Source organism: Sphaeramia orbicularis, chromosome 11, assembly GCF_902148855.1.
Source record: "Sphaeramia orbicularis chromosome 11, fSphaOr1.1, whole genome shotgun sequence".
In the NCBI taxonomy this organism is placed as follows: domain Eukaryota; kingdom Metazoa; phylum Chordata; class Actinopteri; order Kurtiformes; family Apogonidae; genus Sphaeramia; species Sphaeramia orbicularis.
In genome coordinates, this window is record NC_043967.1 from 20,574,936 (window position 1) to 20,597,265 (window position 22,330).

The window sequence follows — 22,330 nt, forward strand, 5'->3', positions numbered from 1 at the left end:
GTGGATGTGGGGATACACTTTACAGGGATTAAAAACAGGACGTGCTTGTGCATTTAATTCACAGATGAGGACAAAAAGTCACTCATGTCATTTTTCCAGATCCCACAGTTTGAGTGTGTATGGGTCCAGATCGTCTTTCCCTATTGAAACCACGCGTTGTCGCTGTTTGCCACGCCACCCGGACTCAGAACAGACCTACTTGTAATCGCATCTCTCCTCTCCTATCTCCTCCTCCCTCCTCCCATCTCCTCTCCATAGCAGCGCGTCTCTCACCGCGCCTTGGATGCAGTGTGACCAGACCAGCAGCACCGAGCGCACGGACCGACCCGCACCACACCAGCACCGCAAAAATACAATCCAAACAATGACATTCTTACAGATACGACTGAAGCAGACGATTATTTGACAACTTCCCACCCACACCTTGCCTTCGCCGCTCCTTCTTGCAAGTGGTAAGTCCTCTGAATCCTTATTTGTTTGTTTATTTATTTATTTTAAATTGGTGCGCTCTTAAGGCTCCCGTTTCCGCACAATGGCAACAACAGTAACGCCGAGGATGCACCTCATATTTTTGGAATATTTTGTGCAATAATAGCAGCGCAGATGACCTCTGATCATAAAAGAATGGCTTTAACCGGCACAGGCACCAGCATGCATCATAAACCTCAGTGTTTTACCATACAGGCCTGTGTATTTGACACTGATTCCCACCTCTCTTTATTTGCACTTCTGTATCTTGAGCATTATAAGCTGTGCAGACCTGGGTTTGCAGCATAATAATCTACAGGTTCTCTGACTTCTCCCAGTCTCATTAGCTGGATCATATGGTTTATAGCTGCACAATGCACATTAAATGCACACTGTAGGTGAGTGGAGTGTTAGGAAAAAAAAAAAAAACACACCTAAAAAGTCATATTATTTGCATTTTTCTTGAGACAACTTGTTGACAAGGGTGTTGATTAAACAGCGTCATGTGTTTGAGATCTGTTATTATTCTGCAGTGTCAGGAGAAAGTGGAAACTAATTGTCTTCATTGATTCAGAGGTGTAGGGGGGGAAAGTTCAGAAATGGCAGAGGTCAGTTGCACACTTCTACTGATGATCTGCTGGAGGGGTGTACTGGGACAAGAGCATTAAAAAGGTGCCTCAGGTCACCTGTGTGCAGACTAGAAAATCTATGCACGTTGCTACCTTTGTGTGTGTGTGTTTGCTGCAAAAGAGCATGTGATCGAGGGTGACAGCGAGGGAGAGGGAGGGAGGGGGTGTGTGTGCATAGGGGGGAGAGAATAAGCATATTTTGCGATGCCTGCCCTCTACCAGGACTGGGGTCAGGCCAAGCTCATGCTGAGGTGTGAGATTATATCAGATGGCTGCACGCACGTGTATTCACTCACCCTATGGCGCTCACACACACACACACACACACACACACACACACACACACACACACATACACACACATATATATATAAACGACAGCTATAGCAGTACAAACTGCCCCCCTCCTCCACCTGTGGACGAGGCACGAACACAAGACACAGAGGAAGATATCATGCGCTTGAGGGATGAAATCATGTACAAGTCTGGAAGCTATTTGATATTCCTGCTTAACTCTTTAAATCCTGCTTGACTCACACTTGATCCTCTGAATAAGCCAATTGAGACGGAGACAAATTGAGACAGTAAAAACCTGGAATGAGATACAGCTCCACATATAACGCTGGAAACATTTCCCCCAACACTGCACTGGAAATCCAGAAGACAAAGAATGTAGCTAATGGTATAAGTAACAGTGAATCTATAAATAAGTAGACAGTGTATAGACTGTATATTGTGTCAGTATATTTCAAGAAATCTATATCTGGGTGCTTCTATGAAACTGGTCCCTAAAAACAGAACATGGAGGCTAAAAATTCAAACTAGATGTAGACGAATGTCATAAAGCAAGTTTGGAAGCACATCGGATTTATTTTAAAACTAAAAACTTACTGAGATAAAAGAGAAACTATTTTTCAGATAAAACACATTTTTAGATTATTTTACATTATATTTAATACAGAAATCTGTATGTAACACGCTCAAAAGGACACGAAAATCACGTGCTACTATTTTTGTGAATATCTCTTTATTCTCTCACAGGTACATTTTAGGAATCAAACTAATTATGCAAGGCAGTGTTTCACAAACATGACCGCTGTTGCAACATTTGTGATTTATATGCATTTAACTAGGCAGGTTCTGCATGTAGCACAAGTGGACACGACGGGTTACACACGAAACCTGGAATGAGGCTGAGATTCATGAAAAACCTGCATGTGTGGATTAGCAAAGCACTATTATCATCAAATTTAACACAGTGTCTTTATTTATAGTGCTATATATGACCATTTCAAGACATGTTTTAAAATAAAATGCACTGACACCTAGGTAGTTTTTCATGTCCCAATTTGGGTCATATTTTTGGCCCCAATATTTTATTAAAAATTCATTAATTTTAGGATGGCTCAGAGGAAGAGTATATATTTTTTGCATTTAATTGAGGTCATCATTTGGTACATCCTGTGGGGAAATATGACAAAATATCCCTTTTATTATTGGGTCTAAAAAGCTGGAAATGTGCCAGGTACCAAAATGAAACCAGTTTCTTAGAAGCACACATCTTTATTTCATATCATTTCATGTAATCAGCTGCTGGCTTGATATAAATATATTAATTTCACATCTCAACAATCCAATACATTGACATCATTGGTATAACTTCAGAGCTCTTTATTCTAAACCAGGGGTCTACAACCTGTGGTTCCTGGGCTGAATTTGGCTCTTTAGCCTCTGTCTATGGTTCCCATTGTCAAAAAACATAAGGAACATTTTGAAATGAACTGAATGGGCCATTACTTTTTAACATTATTAAAGGCCTAAATCTATTCTAACTTTGTCCATCTGCAAAAATGTGCAGGCTATACATGGAATAAAGGAATTTTTTGACACCATATAAACCAAAATGGTTTTTTTTTCCCCCAAATTCCAGATACATTACAAGATAATCAGTTTGCATTTCTTCATAGTTTGTTCAAAAGTTAGCCTCTACACATTAAAATTGAGCTTTTTCTCCATTACACAATGTAATTATGTTTTGGAAATAGTGTCCATCATTTTAAAAAATCATACAAATTTTGAATGTTTTCTTTATTGTAGTCATATAATTTCATAAATGTACCAGACATTGCTTTATTGTAATGGAAATTCAAAATTAAATAGCAAACCTATCACAAATAGGCTACAGCAGAGCAGCTGCCTCATGGTAAAATGTAGATGGGTTTAAATACTTGTTTCATGGCTCCAGTCAGATTTTTTTTTTTTCTTCTTTATCGAGACAAAAATGGCTCTTTAGGTTGTAAAGCTTGCCGACCCCTATTCTAAACCCTCTAATGTTAATTTTAGGTCACTTTCGTAATGTTTAATAGAATAGAATAGATCTTTATTGTCACTGTTACAGGAACAATGAAAATCAGTGTAGCAGCTCTATTTCCAATTTAGCAGCAAAAACATTTAAAGTGCAAAGAGACTCTATAATAATCACACAATATTACTGAAAAGTATTGACAATATACAAAAAACTACAAAGAAATACTAAAATATACAAAAGCAAACTCTATACTACAGATAAAAGAAATGTATGCAGCATATAAAAATATATACAGATAGTACAGGATATGTTCAAGGTGAAGTTAAAAAATGACAAACAAATTGCATGGGTTATGATTATTACACTGAGGTGAGTATTGCACTGTTCATTAGACTGGCAGTGGTGGTTATTCAGTCACTGGGGGGTACATTTAACCCAGTGGTTCCCAACCTTTTTTGGCTCGTGACCTTGTTTTAACATCACAAATTTCTGGTGACCCCTCACATTCAAAACGGAGCCTTTTTTTTTGCTAAAATTAATTTGTTTTTGATCATGTAATAGTTTGCTATACGATGTTGCAAATAAACGTTAATTTTAGATGACATTTATGCTATATAATGTATATAATGCACCTTTTTGGTGTCTGCTTCTCCGTTTCTCTTGGAGATGTCTTAGCAGGGCCAGGCGGATGGAAAAATCTTTCCATTCTCTGTTGGTCTGGTTTTCTGACTGCGACTGTGTCCGGGCTGGTTGAAGTGCAGTAGTGCACATGGTCACATGATCGGGTCAGTCAAGATATGCCCTCTTAGATATTATATCCTGCATTTTATTTCAGTGTCAATAGTACAGATACCATACATAACTGCTTTAAAGGCTGAGTGAAAACTGAAAAAATAAGCACACCACTTTTTAAATCAATAGGTAAGACATTCGAAACGGTTATAATGATGAAATGTCTGTTCAACATCAAAATATGTGAGTGAAATTAAACACATTTTTTTGTCGTGGTTGATTTAAACAAAATAAACGAAATGACAAGTGATGACGTTTATTTCGATGTAGAATGATTTCCCATAATTATCAATATTATGACTAATCATTTCAAATTTTTTACATGCTGTTTTGCGTTGCAGTGACCCAATAGATGGCCCATTTATTGATAAGCATAACAATATTCTCATTTACAGTAACATTCTTGGAGATATTTTGTTAAAATGCAATGATATAACATGAATGTAATAAATATAATGTGAATAAAACATGAATACATTACCTCATCTGTTAACATGAATAAACTGTCATATCAGATGGACAAAAACAACTCCCATTAACCCACTATACTTCACAACATCAGTAATTACAGTGTTTTTAATATATATTTTTAGTTGAGATGCCTAAATACAAAAATTGCATACTGTGTGTTTAACCCATTTACCTCCTTAAACAGCTCACACAGCATCCAAATACATGAATCTGTGTCACTTTGTTTTATGATGCAGTTAGATGTTACACTAGATGTAGGTTAGCCACAAGATGAGTTGTATATCAGTTAAGAGGTCAGACATCCATGAAAGCTCTAAAATATTTACAATGTGCATGTATGTGTGTCCTCAAATGTAAGTGAATGCATTTGAGGTTGAGTAGCAGAGAGAGAAGTGTCAGATACTATCAGATAAACTGGCGACTCAAAAGGCCAGCCTGACCATTATGCACTGTATCATCTTCCATCAAAGAGACACACACACACACACACACACACACACATATATACAGTACACTCCTCAAAATTGATAACTGTAAAGGGCAAAGGCAAAATCCTGCACAGCGCCTTGCACACACACACACACACACACATATGCACCGACACATCTGACCAGGCTTCAGATGTACAGTGGTGGGGGGTAGGGGGTAGGGGGTGGGGCTGCTGGTTCTGGTCTTCTTTGAAATGAAAATCAAATGAAAACAACCAAGGGGCTGAGCAGACACTTATCATAGTAATGAACACGCTTCAGTGTATGCGTCCGGTCTCATGAGTGGCATTGCACTTTATTTGCTTGTGTGTGTGTGTGTGTGTGTGTGTGTGTGTGGAGAGCCATCTGTAGAACATAATACACCTTCGAACTGCCACGTGTCATCAAAGAGTCTGGCTCCGATTGGTCGTCAGTGAATGGTTGGTCTGTACCGTGTCTTACTCCTCACTGGTTAATGAGAAACTATGGTCTGATAAAAGACCACTGTCCACACAGACTTGTGAATTTCATCCAGAATGGTTCAACTAATTAGAATGTGAATATTTCATGTCCGTTCTTACCAGTATTTATTGTATTCAGTGTTCGGTCAGTCTGCAGTAAGGCTGTTTAATATGATGACAGATATCATACAGCAGCAGAAAAATATACAGCTTTTCATACTGTGCTCTATCACAGAGGTGTGCACACTTTTTCAGCCTGCGAGCTACTTTTAAAATGACCAAATCTAAATGATCTACCTACTAGGGGTGTAACGGTGCACTCGTTTGTACTGAACTGTTTCGGTTCAGGACCTTCAATACAATACGGAGGTGTACCGAACGAATACATGTAGCCTATGTGAAGAATACAAACACGCCTTAAAGGGGTCACATTTTGCTAAACCGACTTTTATTAGTCTTTGGTACGTTTATTTGTGTATTTGGACCCTAATAGTTCATAAAGCTTGAATTTGAACCCTCCAGGTGTTGCAAATCTATCTTTATATTCATTTGGGCAAAAATCGAGTGGATTTCTACAAACATTTTTTAATTCCTGCTTAATTTGTTACGTCTATTCCTAGTTATGTGACAACATTTGCACATATAAGGTCAAATCTTCCAACAAACATTTCTCCGAGTACGACATAATTGTTTGTCAGCAGCAGCAGTTGTAGTCCATACTGAAAATATGTCCAAACTTCGAGCCAATTACCTAAAATGTTCAGTTGTTGGTTGAACGGGACAGAGCAGCACAGCCAACAACCTGGAGGGACTCATTTGCATTTAAAGGGCCAGCGCTCAAAATGACCTTTCTGGTGTCATTACTCAGAAATAGGGTTGAAGATGGACCTGTGGAGTTGAATTAATGAAGAATTCAGACCCAAGCATAGCATTTACAGTTTATGTAGACCACAGGGACAGGTTTTAAAATGTATAATTCCATTTTAAAAAAAAAAGCAAAATATCACTCCTTTAAATTTCCACACAAACCTTGACGTGAAACGCACACAGTATGAGCAGGGTGGCTGCAAGCAGAACCCATGTGCAATATTTGATGTCCTAGACTGACATCTAAGCGGTCCACGTGCCATACACATGCTGAAGGTGAACCAGCATGGCAGCTCAGAGCAGTGTCACAGGTACAAAGCCAGATTTGGACCCTCCATCTTCTCTAATGCCGCGTTTCCACTATGTGGTATCGGCTCGACTCGACTCAACTCAACTCAACGTTTTTGTGTTTCCATTACAAAAAAGGACCTGGAATCTGGTACCTGGTACTTGTTTTTTGGTATCACCTCCGCCGAGGTTCCAGGACTGGGGACTAGATACTAAAACGTGATGTATAAACACTGCAGACCACTGACTGGTCAGAGAGTTGTCTCTGTGACCAGCCAATTTACAAAAAACAGATGCAGAAGTTTACAGTAAATATAGCGGTAGGTTAATCCACATGATGACAGCCCAAAAAACTATACCATGATTTGTCGAGGAGGTTCAGACGTAAAAATTCAGTTTGAGCTTGACGAGACAACACGCAATGAGCGAGTTTATCAGCAACTCTCTGTGCAGACGACACCGAAGTAACACGCCGGATCGCTATGACATCCAGGTACTGTAAAGTTGGTAGTATCTTGCAGTGGAAACGGTCTTCAGGAATAGGACCTGGTACCCGAGTCGAGCCGGTTCCACGTAGTGGAAATGCGGCATAAGGTCTCCGATTTGGGAGCATTTCAGATTCCCGGTCAGTTGTGTCAATGGAGAGAGACAAGTCAGCAAAACGAGTGGTGCTGTCATTGTTTCGTGAAGATCGGTTATATTTAAAGTTTTTTAAAATGAAATAAGTTTCCTTCACTGTACCGAAAATGTATCAAACCGAAGATGCCTGTACCGAAAACGTACCAAACTGATTTTTTTCTGTACCGTTACACCCCTACTACCTACACCCCATATGTCAAACTCATTTTCTTTTGGGGGCCACATTCAGCCCAAAATGATCTCAAGTGGGCCAGACCATTAAAATAATGGCATAATAGCCTATAAATAATGACAACTCCAAATTTTTCTCTTTGTTTTACAGTAGTACCAAAAAATAACATTAAATTGTGAAAATATTTACATTTACAAACTATCATTTCATATAAACAATGTGAATAACCTAAAAAAAAAACCTGAAATTTTTAAAGAAAAATAAGTGATCAGATCTACAAAGGCACAAAACATTTAGTAGCAGGTAGAATACTGTTGAAATTCCATTTAATTTTCTTTAGACATTTCAGGTTGTTCATATTTGTTCAGGTTATTAATATTTTATTGTTAAAGGATAGTTTGTAAATGTAAATTTCATAATGTAATATTACCAAGAAGACAATTTGGAGCTGTCATTATTTCTAGGTTATTATGCTGTTATTTTCTTGAGATCATTGGTCTGTATGTGGCTCTGGCACTAAAACCAGTTTAACACCCTTGATTGTTAATATCTTCAGTATAATTTTTGCACTTTGCACATCATCCCACGGGCTAAATTGGACCTTTTGCCGGGCTCTTTTTGGCCCATATGTCTAACTCTCCTGACCTACACTAAATATATAGAGCATAATTTATATATTCAATATAAGGCGTACAATGCCTTACTGCATAAACCCTACGGTACAATACAATTCAATGCATTTCTGGTGAGTTTCCTACTGTGATGACTTGCACTGAATGGAGTCAGGGTTCTACAGTCCAGACAGTATCTGCTGATTCAAGCCTCAAGCGGACTTCCTCATGATCCATCAGTCATGCTGGAACACTATTTGGACTTAATAATCTTCATGTGGGAAAAAAGGCTGCTGTCAGTAACTGTGGTTTTGGTTCTCTTACTTTTTTCTTTCTCAGCTCACTTTTCAGAAGGAAATGAACAGTTCCAAAGTGCCCTTCCACATTAACCTTCTTTGGAATATCAATGATAGATTGACAGGTCAGACAAATGCCCCATTAAATATGACATGGTGAAAAAAAGTCCTCCTTTCATTCCTTATGGAAGTGGTACGTTTTTGGTTTCTACTCAGTCCAGCTCTCGCATTCATTTTTATAGCCCTTCTCTAGTCGATATGAATTGAAAGGTTAACTAGTTCACTTGACATGCTGGAATTTTGGAGAAGCTCATGTAGTCGACCATACATTTAACGTATGCATGGTGACCCTGTGTCAGAATACAGATCTCAGACTGGACACCATGTATGTCAATCTAGTGATATAGAGAGGATAAATGATAGACGGGCATCCACAACATTATTTGAATGGCAATCAATCTACTCACACTACTTTTGCAATCTACCAGTCAATTGTGATTGATGTGTGGGACACCCCTGCTCTGTCGTTGATGTCACAAACTACACTTTTTTTAGCATTTCGATAGCATATTGAGTTCTTAAAGAAACACAACATTTAAACAAACATGGAAGAGAAACAACATGACACAGAATCATAACAGTGTAATTCTTTACAGGAATTATTTGTATGGATGTTCGTGATCATTGTAATCTTTTTTCCCACACTAGCTGGGTTTTCATTAGTTTTCCGCAAAATAAAAGCGATATTTCTACAATTTTTCGACAAAGTACTATTGCTACATGTAGGTGTTTGGCTTCTGATGCGTGATTGTAATAAAGTCCTGTCTCATGACAGGTCGTAATTCTCATAAAATACTGTATAGTTCTTGCAAGACACTTGTTTAAGGAAGATGTACACACTGAGTTTGATGCCAAGCCTCCAGAGTGTTGGCACTGTAGTGTCTGTTCATCTACTGCTATTGCAGTGACTGTCTTAAACAAAAGAAGAAGGGAACGTTTAATCGTCCCGAGGCAAAGTTCTTATTTATGGCAGCAGCCATGCAGAATGGATGTCTGGGAGAGAACTGAACATCACAAATTCACCAACGAGTTGTGGATCCAGAATTTCTGAATGACCTGGGCAACGTTTATTGAACTGTGTGATGTTATTGAACCTCTCGTGGCACCGGACTTGTCATGGCCTCAGGAAGCAGTTCCTACACAAAAGCGAGTGTCTATTGCCCGATACAAACTAGAACCACCTGTTCTGAGTACCGGGTCATAGATGACACATTTGCCATGAGCAAAACCACTGTGCACAGATGTGTGAAAATTCACAAAATGTGTTTCCATTACACTTTTGTGCTACACTTCTAAATAAAAACATCTCAAAAACCACCTCATGAGAGCGTAAAAACCTTTTTGTGACATTTCAGTGTTTCCATTATCAGTTTTCTATTGTGCAATTTACATTTTGCGCAATTCTGAAGTTTAATGAAAACCCAGCTACAGATAAATGCAGATATTTATCATGATGTGTAACTTGGCCAGGTTGGAAGAATATCCCCATAATGACTGTAGCCTGGAGAAAGAGGGCTTGACTGTAGATAATGAACATAACACAGCTTTTACATATTCCCAATGTGATGACAGATGTAGGTCTATGTATTTAAACAGGAGAAAATAAGCAAAAAAAAAAAAAATCTTCTGTTAAAATAATGTTTGTAGCTATTTAGGTTTTAGAATTCTTGAATGCACTATCAAGGCTTCCAGCTTCCCACATGTTTTACCGTAAAAAACAATGAAGATTTCAGAGTTTACAAGGTCCACTGAATGCACCATTCAGTAAGTCCCCATTCCTGTGCCAAACTCCCACATAAAGCAGCAGGAACAGAAGCAGGGTGCCTGTAAATGACACCCAAATGCAGTGTAGACTCTCAGCAGAGGTGTTTTTTTTTTTTTTTTAAATAACAGCTTTCCAAGATTTATTCATCAAATAGGAAGTCTGCATGTGTGGCATTTCATGGGTGTTGCGTTTGTTTTTTTTCTCATGTGATTGGCTTTTTCTGCTTGTCCTTTTCTTTCTCGTTTCTTTTTCCTTCTTTCCTTCAGTCCCATTTTGAGGTTCTTTTACTGTCAAGCACATAAATTAATTCATGTATAGATTTTAGAATCTACAGCCATCTAGTTGTACAGGATGTTTGTAGCCTATTTCTACAAGCATTATGACGGCTTGTGATCTTCAGAACTGGGTGCATGCTAATGGAATCAAAACAGGAACTTCTGCAAAGCTAAGCAGTTAACATACATTATGAATTACATTATGCAGTTGTGTATGCACTTATAACCATTACATTAATTCACATTAGGGCTGCACAATTTGAGAAAAAAATCCTTGATTTGCGATAATCTTCAAGATTGTGATGATGATATGATGAACGGTAGGTAAACAAAGCAACCTTACAAACTGACATCAGTTAATGTGAGGGTAGCTACATCTTCATCTGATTGCTTTGTTGTAAGTTTTTCTTACTCCTCACCTTTCAGGCATTCTTTTGCATGTTGCACGTTCTGTGTATATTCATATTGCAGCAATGATGAAAATATAATTCCAGCAGTAATTCATATAAACAGATGAAAGCAGAAAATATTAAAGGGGTTATATGTATAATGCTAATATTCCAAACTCTCAACAGTATGGTGAAGTAGTGAACCAGAACACACTTCCTACCAAAACCACCAACAAATCAACACTATGTATCCACAGACTATCATTTACATATAAAGTGTTAAGCTCATTGTTTACACACATCTGTATTATAGTGTCATGAAGATTTATAGCTGGTCAAAAATAACACTGTATCTTACAATTTTCTTGTACTGCATCAGCTGATAGTTTACATTATAGTTGTGTTAGCTTAGCTCTGTTTTTAGACAGAAAACAGACACAGTAAAACCATATATCACCTCTGTTTTCTTTACTTTCTGTTGTCAATAGTTGCACTAAAGATATGTTTGGAATTGTCCAATAGTGTTATAGTCAAGACTGGCTAGACCAAAACCAAGACACTTCCAGGACTGGAGGGTATCAAGACCAAGACAAGGCCGAGACCAAATGATTTGAGTCCATGACAAGGCCAAGACCACGAAAAACTGGACTTGAGACCCAGACCAGTCTTGAGAACTACATCACCAGTGGACTGTGGAGGGCTGGCATTGTCTGTTGAGAAAATGTGTACAATGTAACATGTTTTTAAAATAGATGCATCTCTCTGGTTGCATTTGAAGAGGGTGTGTAATAAATCATGACACTATTCTGTGATGATGTGGTTTTTGTACAAATCCCATCGACACTGCTATGTCCGAGACCAAGATAAGACAGAGACCAAAGAGAGTCGAGACCAAGAGAAGACCGAGACCAAATGAGTGAAGTACGTGACAAGACCGAGACCACGGAAATTTGGTCTTGAGACCGGTTCTTGAGTACTACATCAGTATTGTCCAGACAAGTTTAGTCTGAACTGAGGATCAACAAATGACCAACTTAAGAAAGATAATAACATCACATAATAACTTTATACCTTCATAAGCCTCAGAATCAAACTCAACCATATAGGTGAAATGCTGTAATTTCATCATCAAACTCTATTCTTTTATTGCTGTGTCCAGTGTTGGGCAAATTACTTTTAAAAAAAGTAATTAGTTATAGCTACCAGTTACTTTCCCAAAAAAAGTAATTGAATTAGTAACGGAATTACTCCTTCATAAATGTAATTAGTTACAAGGGAAAGTAATTATTGCATTAGTTTTTTTGAAAAACCTTCAAATATGTAGAAGAAAACAGATTTTTGAGCGTGTTTCACAGGTCAGTTGCATAGAGTAGAACAGCACAGACTGTACTGCATTTAACTTCATATTTATTGGAGTGTGAACAAAATTAAAGACATCCCTGAAATAATAAAACAGTGTCATCCTTTGTGGGTTCTACTGTCTTTCTTTCTTATCCTTTGGCAAATTTGAGTTAAGGAAGACAAGTGATTGAATGTTTGCATCTTGAGGCAACTTCTCTGATATTATTAGTCCTGTCTCACAGAATACTCATTCAGATGGAACCGATGTTCCCACTAAATGGAGCTTCTATACCTTAACTTTGGTAAGGTTGGGGTCCACCAGGGCCCGGCTTTTCCACCACATAAGGGGATCTGCATTTACAGGAAGAAGATGCTCCTCCGGTCAATCCCACATCTCCATTTTTTTTCAGTCGCTCCTCCCTGATCCAGTGGTAAATGTCTTCAGTCCAGTCAGTTGGACTCACTGATAATTCCTCCCCTAAATTATCTGCTCACGTAGCTGCATTCAAGTGAATGGGGTGTGCTGTGGACAACTCAGACTCTGACATGTCATTAGTCGTTTCAGGTAAAGGCAGCATGGACAACTCAGACTCATGGACACACAGGTGGAGCATGAAGGCAGTGTGGGCAATTTGAATATAAGAACGGCTTGCAACGAATCGGTTCTTATCACTTAAAAGAGCCATTCAAAAGACTCGACTCATCCGCAAACGTCACACATCTAGTGCCTAGCTGAGCAGGCTAGGACGGATAACAGCTGATATTAGTGCAAGGTAACACACTGCATTTTACTGTCAGTAACGGTACTGGCATAACATTTCAAATCGTAATTAATTATATTACCCCTTACTAGAAAAATAATAATGGCATTAGTAATGTTGTTATTTTCAACACCATTATTCCCAACATTGGCTGTGTCCAGTGGAGAAAACAGTGATTCTAGTTTTTATCACATTGTCACTTTTTGACTCTAAAAGTTGTTTCTCAATGGTTCTTATTCCATCTTGTCACTTACTGATTCTTTGGTCAAAGCTTCGCGGTGTTAGTTTTCAACACCCTGAGAGACCAGCAGAGTGATTCACTACTCCCTCTAGTGGTCACATTAATCCTAAGGATGACTGGTATGACATTTAGTGCATATCTCTACAGTACATTGTTGCCTTTTGGATAACTTTATAGGCTTTTATTCAGAGCACTCTGATGGTAACTGTAGGTCTGTATAAATACTGAATATATCCCCTTAAAGCCTAAAATCCTGTGCAAAAATGGGAAATACTGATCAGCTCATATCCTATAAAAGACAGCTATCTCTGAGACAGATCACCCAAACACGCCGGCGAGCCAGAAATGGGGTCAAATATAAAAGGAAAATGGGAGTGAAATGGATTAAAAGCCTGTGATAGAATTCTTGAGTGAAATGAATATACAGCTCTTATCTTGTCCTCCCACAGGATGCGACTGCGTTTCAGTGCACACATTGCTTCCAGAGGTTTAGCGGTAAATAAGACAGCGGGGTGTGCTTTGGTTCACCTTAGTCATGTCTCTACGGGGTCTGTTACTGTCCTCGCCTTCAGCACCAACCAGCCTTTGCTGTCTGAGCTGGGACTTGGTGAACTGGATATGGTAAGTGGGGTGAGATCCGGTGTGTCACTCCGCCTCAGGGTCGCCAACAGCGTTCCAGGTGGGATCGTGAACAGGGGTAATAGCTGAGGGGTGGTGAGAAAGATGTCACTGGCCACATTAGTCACCAGAGAAAGCAGGCCATGAGTCAGGAAAGCTCCCAGTCTCATCCATCATGCCTCTCTTAACCCACTTTCCTTCCAGCCCGGCCACTCTGGCTTTTTATTTTTCTATTTTCTGTTAGCTCTCCCTCTCCCTGCACTGACAGAGTAACTTTGCTATTCTTGTGATGATGACGAAAAGGAGAAAAAAGGACTTTGGGTTACCCATTGGAGAGTGGGACATTTCTAATAGTCACCAAGAGAGCTGGGAGTAACAATTTACACAAGTAATGCATTACAGTAACAGATTACTTTTTGCTGTAATGCAGTAGTGTAAGGCATTACTAATCAATTTTCAATAATATTTTCCATATTTAATAGCACTTGCGTTACAACACTCTTTTCCCCCATAATTTAATTGCTCAAATAAAAACAAACAAAAAATGAAAACAAACAAAAAACAGCAAGACCATGAGACCTTAAGGCACAGGTGTCAAACATGCGGCCTGGCCCGCGGGATGAATTTGCAAAGTGCAAGTTAGAGCATCAAACTCAAAAATAATATCATAATAACCTATAATTATTGACGACACAATTTTTTTCCTCCTTGATTTAGTGCAAAAAACATTAAATTATGAAAATATTTACATTAAGAAACTATCCTTTAACAATAAAACGTGAATAACCTGAACAAATATGAACAACCTGAAATGTCTAAAGAAAATTAAGTGTAATTTTAACAATATTCTGCCAGTTACTAGATGTTTTGTACCTTTGTAGATCTCATCTGTAATCCACATGTATAAATGATAAGTTGAGGCATAAAATTGTACTTATATTTTTTAACAAATTTCATTTTTCAGGTTATTCACTTCCTTTTTGTTTGGATAGTTTGTAAATGTAAATATTGATGTAACAATGTTATTTTTTGCACTAAAACAATTTGGAGTTGTCATTATTTATTGGCTATTATGCTCTTATTTTACTGGTCCGGCCCACTTCAGATAAAATTGGACTGAATGTGGCCCCCAAAAGAAAATGAGTTTGACACCCCTTCCCTAAGGAATCAAAAATGCATCAGGACAGTTCTATGTCCTGTTGGTGTTCAGCCAATTGGAGAAGATGTCGGAAGACAGTCCATTGTCCACATGGACCTATGCTCATTGCTAACCCTAACCCTGCTTTAAGAAGCTAGTTAGCATGATCCATGTGATCAACAATGACAAGCTATGCTAACGTTTTATGACTAATTAGAATTTTTTATCAATTGCAGATTTATCAACTGGTATACCCCCTGTTTGAACTTGTAAAATGTTGAAAAAAATGCAGGCATTTCTGCTGAGATTCAAACATCATAGGCCGTAGAGTTACTTACTGAGCTATCTGTCCACATGTAGTTTGGAGCGCAAATTTATGTGTCCCAAGGCTCTCCTATCTTTTGTATTTTGGGGGGGGGGGGGCGTTGAGTTCTACTGCGCATGCGTCATTTCACAAGTGTCTGTAAGTCAAAAGTAATACAGGAGTCATGTAACGCAATTACAATTCTGAGACAGTAGTATTGTAAGGTAAGGAATTACTTTTAAAATACAGTAATCTGTAATGTATTACAGTTTGGAGGTAACTTGTACTTCACTGGTCACCAAAATCCTTAAGATGTAAAGAAAATAATCATACTTTGTGGTCTGAATCAGTGAATGAAGAACAGAACAGCGGTATAATGGGTCTTCTCATCACAGCAGACTCCCAGATGGTGGTGTAAAGAAAAACCTAGAGAGCTGTGAGACTACTACAGGGTGAGAAGTGATTTTATGAGAGAGATCTCTCTTCTCTGCATGGTTTAAATCCTGGACAAGGTGTAGTATTTGATTCACTACAGTCCACCAGAAATACCGTACTACAGCTTAGCTATGGAGGGAAATATGTAGAAAACAGACGAGGCTGGGGATGAGTAAATGGACATTTGTAATCATACACCAATGGCTGTCATTGTGTCTTGATGACAGCATTGAAAATGAAACTATTTAATGGTTGAATTCAGTTTTATGTACCTTTTAGATACTTCCACTATATACAACTGGGTCATTCCAAGTCGACCGGAAATCATAACTTTTCAAACAGACTTTTGAGCCTTACTTTGTCAGCTTTGATGGATAAAATCTATATGTTTGTTTCCCTGTTGGCCCTCATTCAGTGTCACTCTGGCAGTTTGTGTGAAAACACGCTGTGACGGATTGAATTTATGTCGGCCATCGCAAGGTGACATCGAGGGAGTGACTGGACGACTCACCTCATTAAAGATTTTATTGGATAAAAATTTGATTGGGCCAAGGGGAGAGGCAAAGCGAAAGCCACTTATGAACTCCTTTTTCTGTTCATTTCATGGCTGTTACTATGCCGATCACATTTGTGTATGTGTGTGCGTGAGCTTTAATATTGCTTCTCACAGTGTGAAATGGGAAATTTGTGAATATTTAACGGTTCCGTGATTGTGTCTGGTCTGATGCACCACTCTTGGTCAGTCTGATACTGAAAAATCAAATCCGTGTCAAAGCACAATGTTTTACAGAGGATTTGGATGTTAATATAAAGTCTTATCAGCCAAGACGTCAATTTCAACGCCCTCTGCCATTCAATATTTTGGCTCTTTCGTTCTGCTACACTCTGGCACGTATATTTAGCGCAGCATATGTGTGTTTGCACTATGCTGGGTTTCTCTGTGTGTGGTTTTGTGTGTGTGCTCCATTTGGCTCTCGGTCGTCCTACTGCTTGGCGTTCGTCTTTGCGGGCGGAGCTGAAAACCATCCTTCTGTTTCCTCGCCTTGCGTGACTCCTCGTGATCTGAGAGATGCATCAGCTCCACACGCGTGACACCAGGCCAACGCGGTGACAGCAGGTGTACATACAGTAGGCTCTTTGGGATGTTTCCATGATTCCCACCACAGGAAGTGCATTACATCTCCTGCCTGGCCTGGTGCACTGCCGGTGGGATTGGTCATCATTATATTTCCTTCCAGCCTGTATTTCACTCTTTCTCTAACCCAGAGCTGTCAAGCTAATTTCATTTCAGGGGCCACAAACAGCCCTGTATGAACTCAAGTGTTAAAATAACAGTGAAAAAATGAGTGAAAATGTTTATATTTGCAAAGTATCCTTTAACCCTTTATGAAGCAAGTGACTATTTTTGGTAATTTCTGAATACATTACAAGACAGTAACAGTTCCAGTGAGGACAGTGAGTCATTAATCTCAGGTCCAATGTGGTCTACAGGGTCTGTAAGGTCCACCTCTGCATGAACAGTGAGTGTACCTGCTTTGTTAGGTACCATGAAGTAATGGTACTAATATAAGGAATGATGTTCAAAGGGAGAATGTGGATGTGGACAGGTGTCTGGATCAACACTTATGTTAGTCTAATGATGTAAAATACATGTTCCTTTCACATTTTTTATTTTTTATATTTAATTCTTGGTTTATTTATTTATTTATTTTCACTTCTGGGTAAGGAACCAAATATAGTAACTTCATTGACCTTGATTTTCTACACAACAAATATTGAAAAATTTCACAAAAGTAATGAAGTCTTGTTATGTCCTCCAATAACACACTATGGTGCAGAGTATTCCTATGAGTGCCCTATAAATTGTTAAATAAAAATACGAACAACCTGAAATTTCTTAAGAAAAATTAGTGCAATTTTAACTATATTATGCCTCAGGTTATAGTTTACACATGTGCATTACAACTTACAGATCACAGTGGATCTACAAATACACAAAACATTAAGTAAAATGCAAAATATTGTGTTAACATTGCACTTACTCTTTTAAAGAAATTTCAAGTTTCATATTTGTTCATGTTATTTGCACATTTGTGAAAGGATAGTCTGTAGTGTAAACATTGTCACGTATCCAAAAAAATTGGAGCTGTGATTCTTTATAGGTTATGATAGTATTTTACTGGTCTGACCCAGTTGAGATGGAATTAGGCCTGAACTAAAATGATTTTGACACCCTTCATTGTTAATTTATGGGGTGTAATTTTTGCATTTCACAAATTCATCCCATGGGCCAGATTGAACCTTTTGGTGGGCCAGTTTTGGCCCACGGGTCATATGTTTGACACCCCTGCTCTGGCTGGTTTCTATAAGATGCTATAGGGCTTAGGAATTGATCCAAATATTGAAATAGACAAGTGCATTAGCCAAATAATAGAAGCGGTAATTTTTTTTTTTTTTTTTTTTTTTAAGGAAAATAGACCATGATATACTATTTTAGTTTTAGTATCATTGTGCGGGTCATAGCTGGAAAAATTACATGGAAAAATTTAAATTATATAAAATTTGTCAGTGTATTTTACATATTGTTCAGCTCCAGTTTGCCCCACACACAACATATTTTTGTTATTTCCTGCTCATTTTCAGAGTCATTACAGTATCATTGAGGAAAAAAGTCATTTTTGTACGATTATCATGAGAAAACAGGAAACTTCACTTATTTTGACAAGAACTGGCTTTATCAAATTAGAGATACAACAGAAACGTTTTGTTAAACACCATATCCCATTCAGAAAGTAACACATAGTATAGTCACAATGGATATTCAATAAGACGGTCTCATTATTTTTATTAGAAGAGTCTGTTGACAGCCCGCTGCTCATAGATACATTTCATGTTTTTCTTCTGAGTTTAGTTAAGATTCAGTTCATTTCACTCGTTGCTGTTGTCCCACATGGGAAATTCTGGCTTCCAGCCTGGTAAAACACTTGGCGAAGGCGCATCAAAACAGACTCATCCAACAACAAACAGAATGAAAACCATCAGTTAGAAATACCCACATGCAGCAGCAGTAAAGATGGTAAGAACTAATGAAGGAAAAATAAATCAAAACCAGGAAAACATCTATTTAATCGAATGTACTGTTGTTAGTACAGGCTTGTTTTCTGACAATACCCTCAGACCTACGGTATATCTTCACCATCTACTTTGCTGCTAAATTGTAGGTTAATTAACTGGCTCACAGAGGCAGTGTGGTCTATAAGCCAGAGAGCAGCTTTAAAGAGACCATTAATGGATTGCTTAGCTGTATCTAATTACAAGATTGTGGTATTTTGTGTTTATGGGAGACACTGAAAGGAGAGATCACATTTTCAGATGATTGCTGCATCAGCTTACAAGCTAAAGTGTACTGGCTGCAAACAGACATGTTCAGACATTGATTGTTTCTTTGTGTGTGTGTGTGTGTGTGTGTGTGTGTGTGTGTCTATGTGTTTTTAGCTTACCGGCCGATAGGCTGTAAACTATTGTCGTCATGTGGCCTCTGTCGTCGTCGTCCTCTGTCGTCTGTTACAAAACTTTCAGTTGTCTTCTTCTCTGAAACTACAATTCTGATTGACTTCAAACTTGGTATACAGCTTAGTGAAATTATTTGGATCCGGCTCTGATTTAGGATTTGGTATGGCTTTGAAAAATTTCCCCATTAGAAGACATAGGAAGTGCTGGTAAGCTACAGGGCCATTGGTCCTTTTTTTTTTTTTTTTTAAAGATTGCCAAGTGTTCTGCTGGTGTATTTTATGCTGTGGAATAGTCCAAAGAATCATGGCTTTTTGACACTGATTTTTAATGCACAAATGATTTATACTTTATGATACTAAGAGCTAGAAAGGTCTGTGACAGTATCACATAATGGCCATATTACAGCTATTCTGCAATCATTTTGCATAATTGTGATAATAATCTAGTCATTTAGCATCATTTTCCATCAAGATCCAACTGGTGCAGTTTTAATGACATTGTGCTTCTACACCTTGAGACTTCTAGCCTGTCATGAAAAGTCATTTCTTTGTATATTTTGGTATGTAAACATTGTATGGCTAAAGCTACAATAGCTGAACTGGGGAAAAATCATTATAATAAGAAAATACACACCTTCCATTTGCAACTTATTTCCTAGTCCAAATTAAAAGACTAACATATATATATATATATATATATATATATATATATATAGAGAGAGAGAGAGAGAGAGAGAGAGAGAGAGAGAGAGAGAGAGAGAGAGAGAGAGAGAGAGAGAGAGAGAGAGAGAGAGATCATCTTTCTTTCTTTCTCTCTTTCTTTAGGATCCCCATTAGCTGTACCATAGCTACAGCTATTCTTCCTGGGGTCCTTACAATAATATTTACAACTTGTCAGTGCAAATAATATACAATATAATCATACAAAACAATTTTCACATTCTACATAACATACAAAAAAACAGACAAAAATACAGACACGACAGCTCCGTTAGGTCAGCAGCGGTATAATATATACTGTACATATATTCAGGTAACCCGGGTATCAATCATCTATGGTCAATAGATGTTTCTTGACTGATTTCTTAAATTTCATTTGCAAATAACATACAATATAATCACACAAAACAATTTTCACACTCTACATAACATACAAAAAAAACCTGACACATGAGAGAAGTCAGGTTTATGTGTGGAGTAGAGTCTGTCTGGTGGAATCTTAACAGCAGTCAGGTATCCTTCCATTGGATAATTACTGCAGTGATTAATCTGTTTTAACTGGAAACATGTACTTAAACTCTAACTGATGCAGTGAGTAGCATTTCATTTTTATAACAGCCATCATTTTGATAGAGAACATAAAGATTAGACTGTGTTCCAGTGGAAAAAGGTCACATGGTCTGATGAGTCCAGACTGAACCTTTTCCAGAGTCATAGTTGCATCAGGATGAGAGGAGAAGCAGATGAAGTGATTACCCATCATGCCTAGTGCCTACAGTATAAGCTGGTGGGGGCAGTGTTATGATCTGGGGTTGATTCAGTTGGTCAGGTCTAGGTTAAGCAATGTTATGTGTCAAAAAATGATGACAATAAATGTGACAAATGTGACAATAAATGACATTTCATAAACATAGCAAAATGGCAGGAATTGTGCTATTATCAAAGCTAAATATTGGATTTGTTTTTGGGCCAGGCTGTGTATTATACTGAAAGGAAACTATGGGATTTTTGCCCAGTGACACTAAAAGCCTCTCAAGTGCTAATGTTGTTCTTGTGTTCTGGTGTCCAACTCCTAATAAATGGATCTTCTTCATACGGTATATTGTACATGTATAAACTACCATTAGACTGGTACTACACTAGTGGCATTAAATACTCAGAAAAAGAAGTTTTAAGAGAAACCCATTGTGTGCATGCTACCATCTCCAGGTATGTGAGAGCTTCTTTGATTTGCATTGTCCCTGAAGAAGTCCATAGAATAGAACAGAATAGAATAGAATTGGTCTCTGCCAGCAACAATGCACTTACATCTAAGTAACAACCCAATAAGATACAGACATATCTTTAAAAAGATATATAAAATAGAAAAGAGTGCAATCGAAATCTGTACACCTTTGGCCTTACCTCCTCACAAAGTGGCTGCTAATAAAGGTGAATAGCCCTTCACAGTCAAATATTATAGATCGGGGGTGACAAACTCATTTTAGGTCAAGGGACATCCTCCCAATATGATCTGAAGTGGGCTAGACCAGTAGAATAACAGCTTAATAATCTATAAATAATGTAAACTCCAAATGTTTCTGTGTTTTTTAGAGTGGAAAAAGTCAAATTACAATATGAAAACATTTACATCTAAGAAATATCCTTTAAATTAAATGTGGATATCATGATCAACCTGAAATTTCCCAAGAAAAATAAGTGCAATGTTAACAACATTACGTCTCAGTTTATCAATAACACGTGTATTACAACTTCCAGATCACAGTGGATCTCCAAATACACAGAACATTTAATAACAGGCAGAATATTGTTAAATTACACTTACTTCTCTTAAGACATTTCAGGTTGTTCATACTTGTTCAGGTTATTCCCTTTTTTGTGAAAGGATAGTTTGTAAATGGAAACATTTTCATGTAATTTAACTTTTTTTTAATTTATTTTTTTTTTAACGGTAAAACAAAGACACATTTGGAGTTGTTATTGTGATTGTATTTTACTGGTCTGATTGACTTGAGATCAAACTGGGCTGAATGTTGCCCCTGAATTAAAATGATTGTTAATATATTCAGTGTAATTTTTGCATTTCACAAATTGATCCCACGAGTTGAATTGGACTCTTTGGCAGTCCGGTTTTGGCCGTATGTTTGACACCGGTGTTATAGATGATGGTGTTGGTTCTTAATCCAACAACTGTTATTATTTTTAAGTGATTCACCCTAAATCCCCTTAAATTTAACATTGGACCAATGTGTCTTGATTGGTCCCCACTTGAAACACACCAGATTTTACGTGGCAGGGGTTG

The 22,330-nt window shown here is 37.9% G+C and overlaps 1 protein-coding gene across 2 annotated transcripts in view; it reads left to right on the plus strand.

Moving 5' to 3' along the window:
* Nucleotides 1-272: 272 nt before the first annotated feature.
* The window catches only part of rims3 (regulating synaptic membrane exocytosis 3), an 81,763-nt gene continuing 59,705 nt past the window's right edge, over nt 273-22,330 (plus strand). For both annotated transcript variants that reach the window (XR_003936580.1, XM_030146834.1), the window contains exon 1: nt 273-452. The gene's annotated coding sequence lies outside the window, so the exon portion shown is untranslated. The remainder of the gene's footprint in view (nt 453-22,330) is intronic.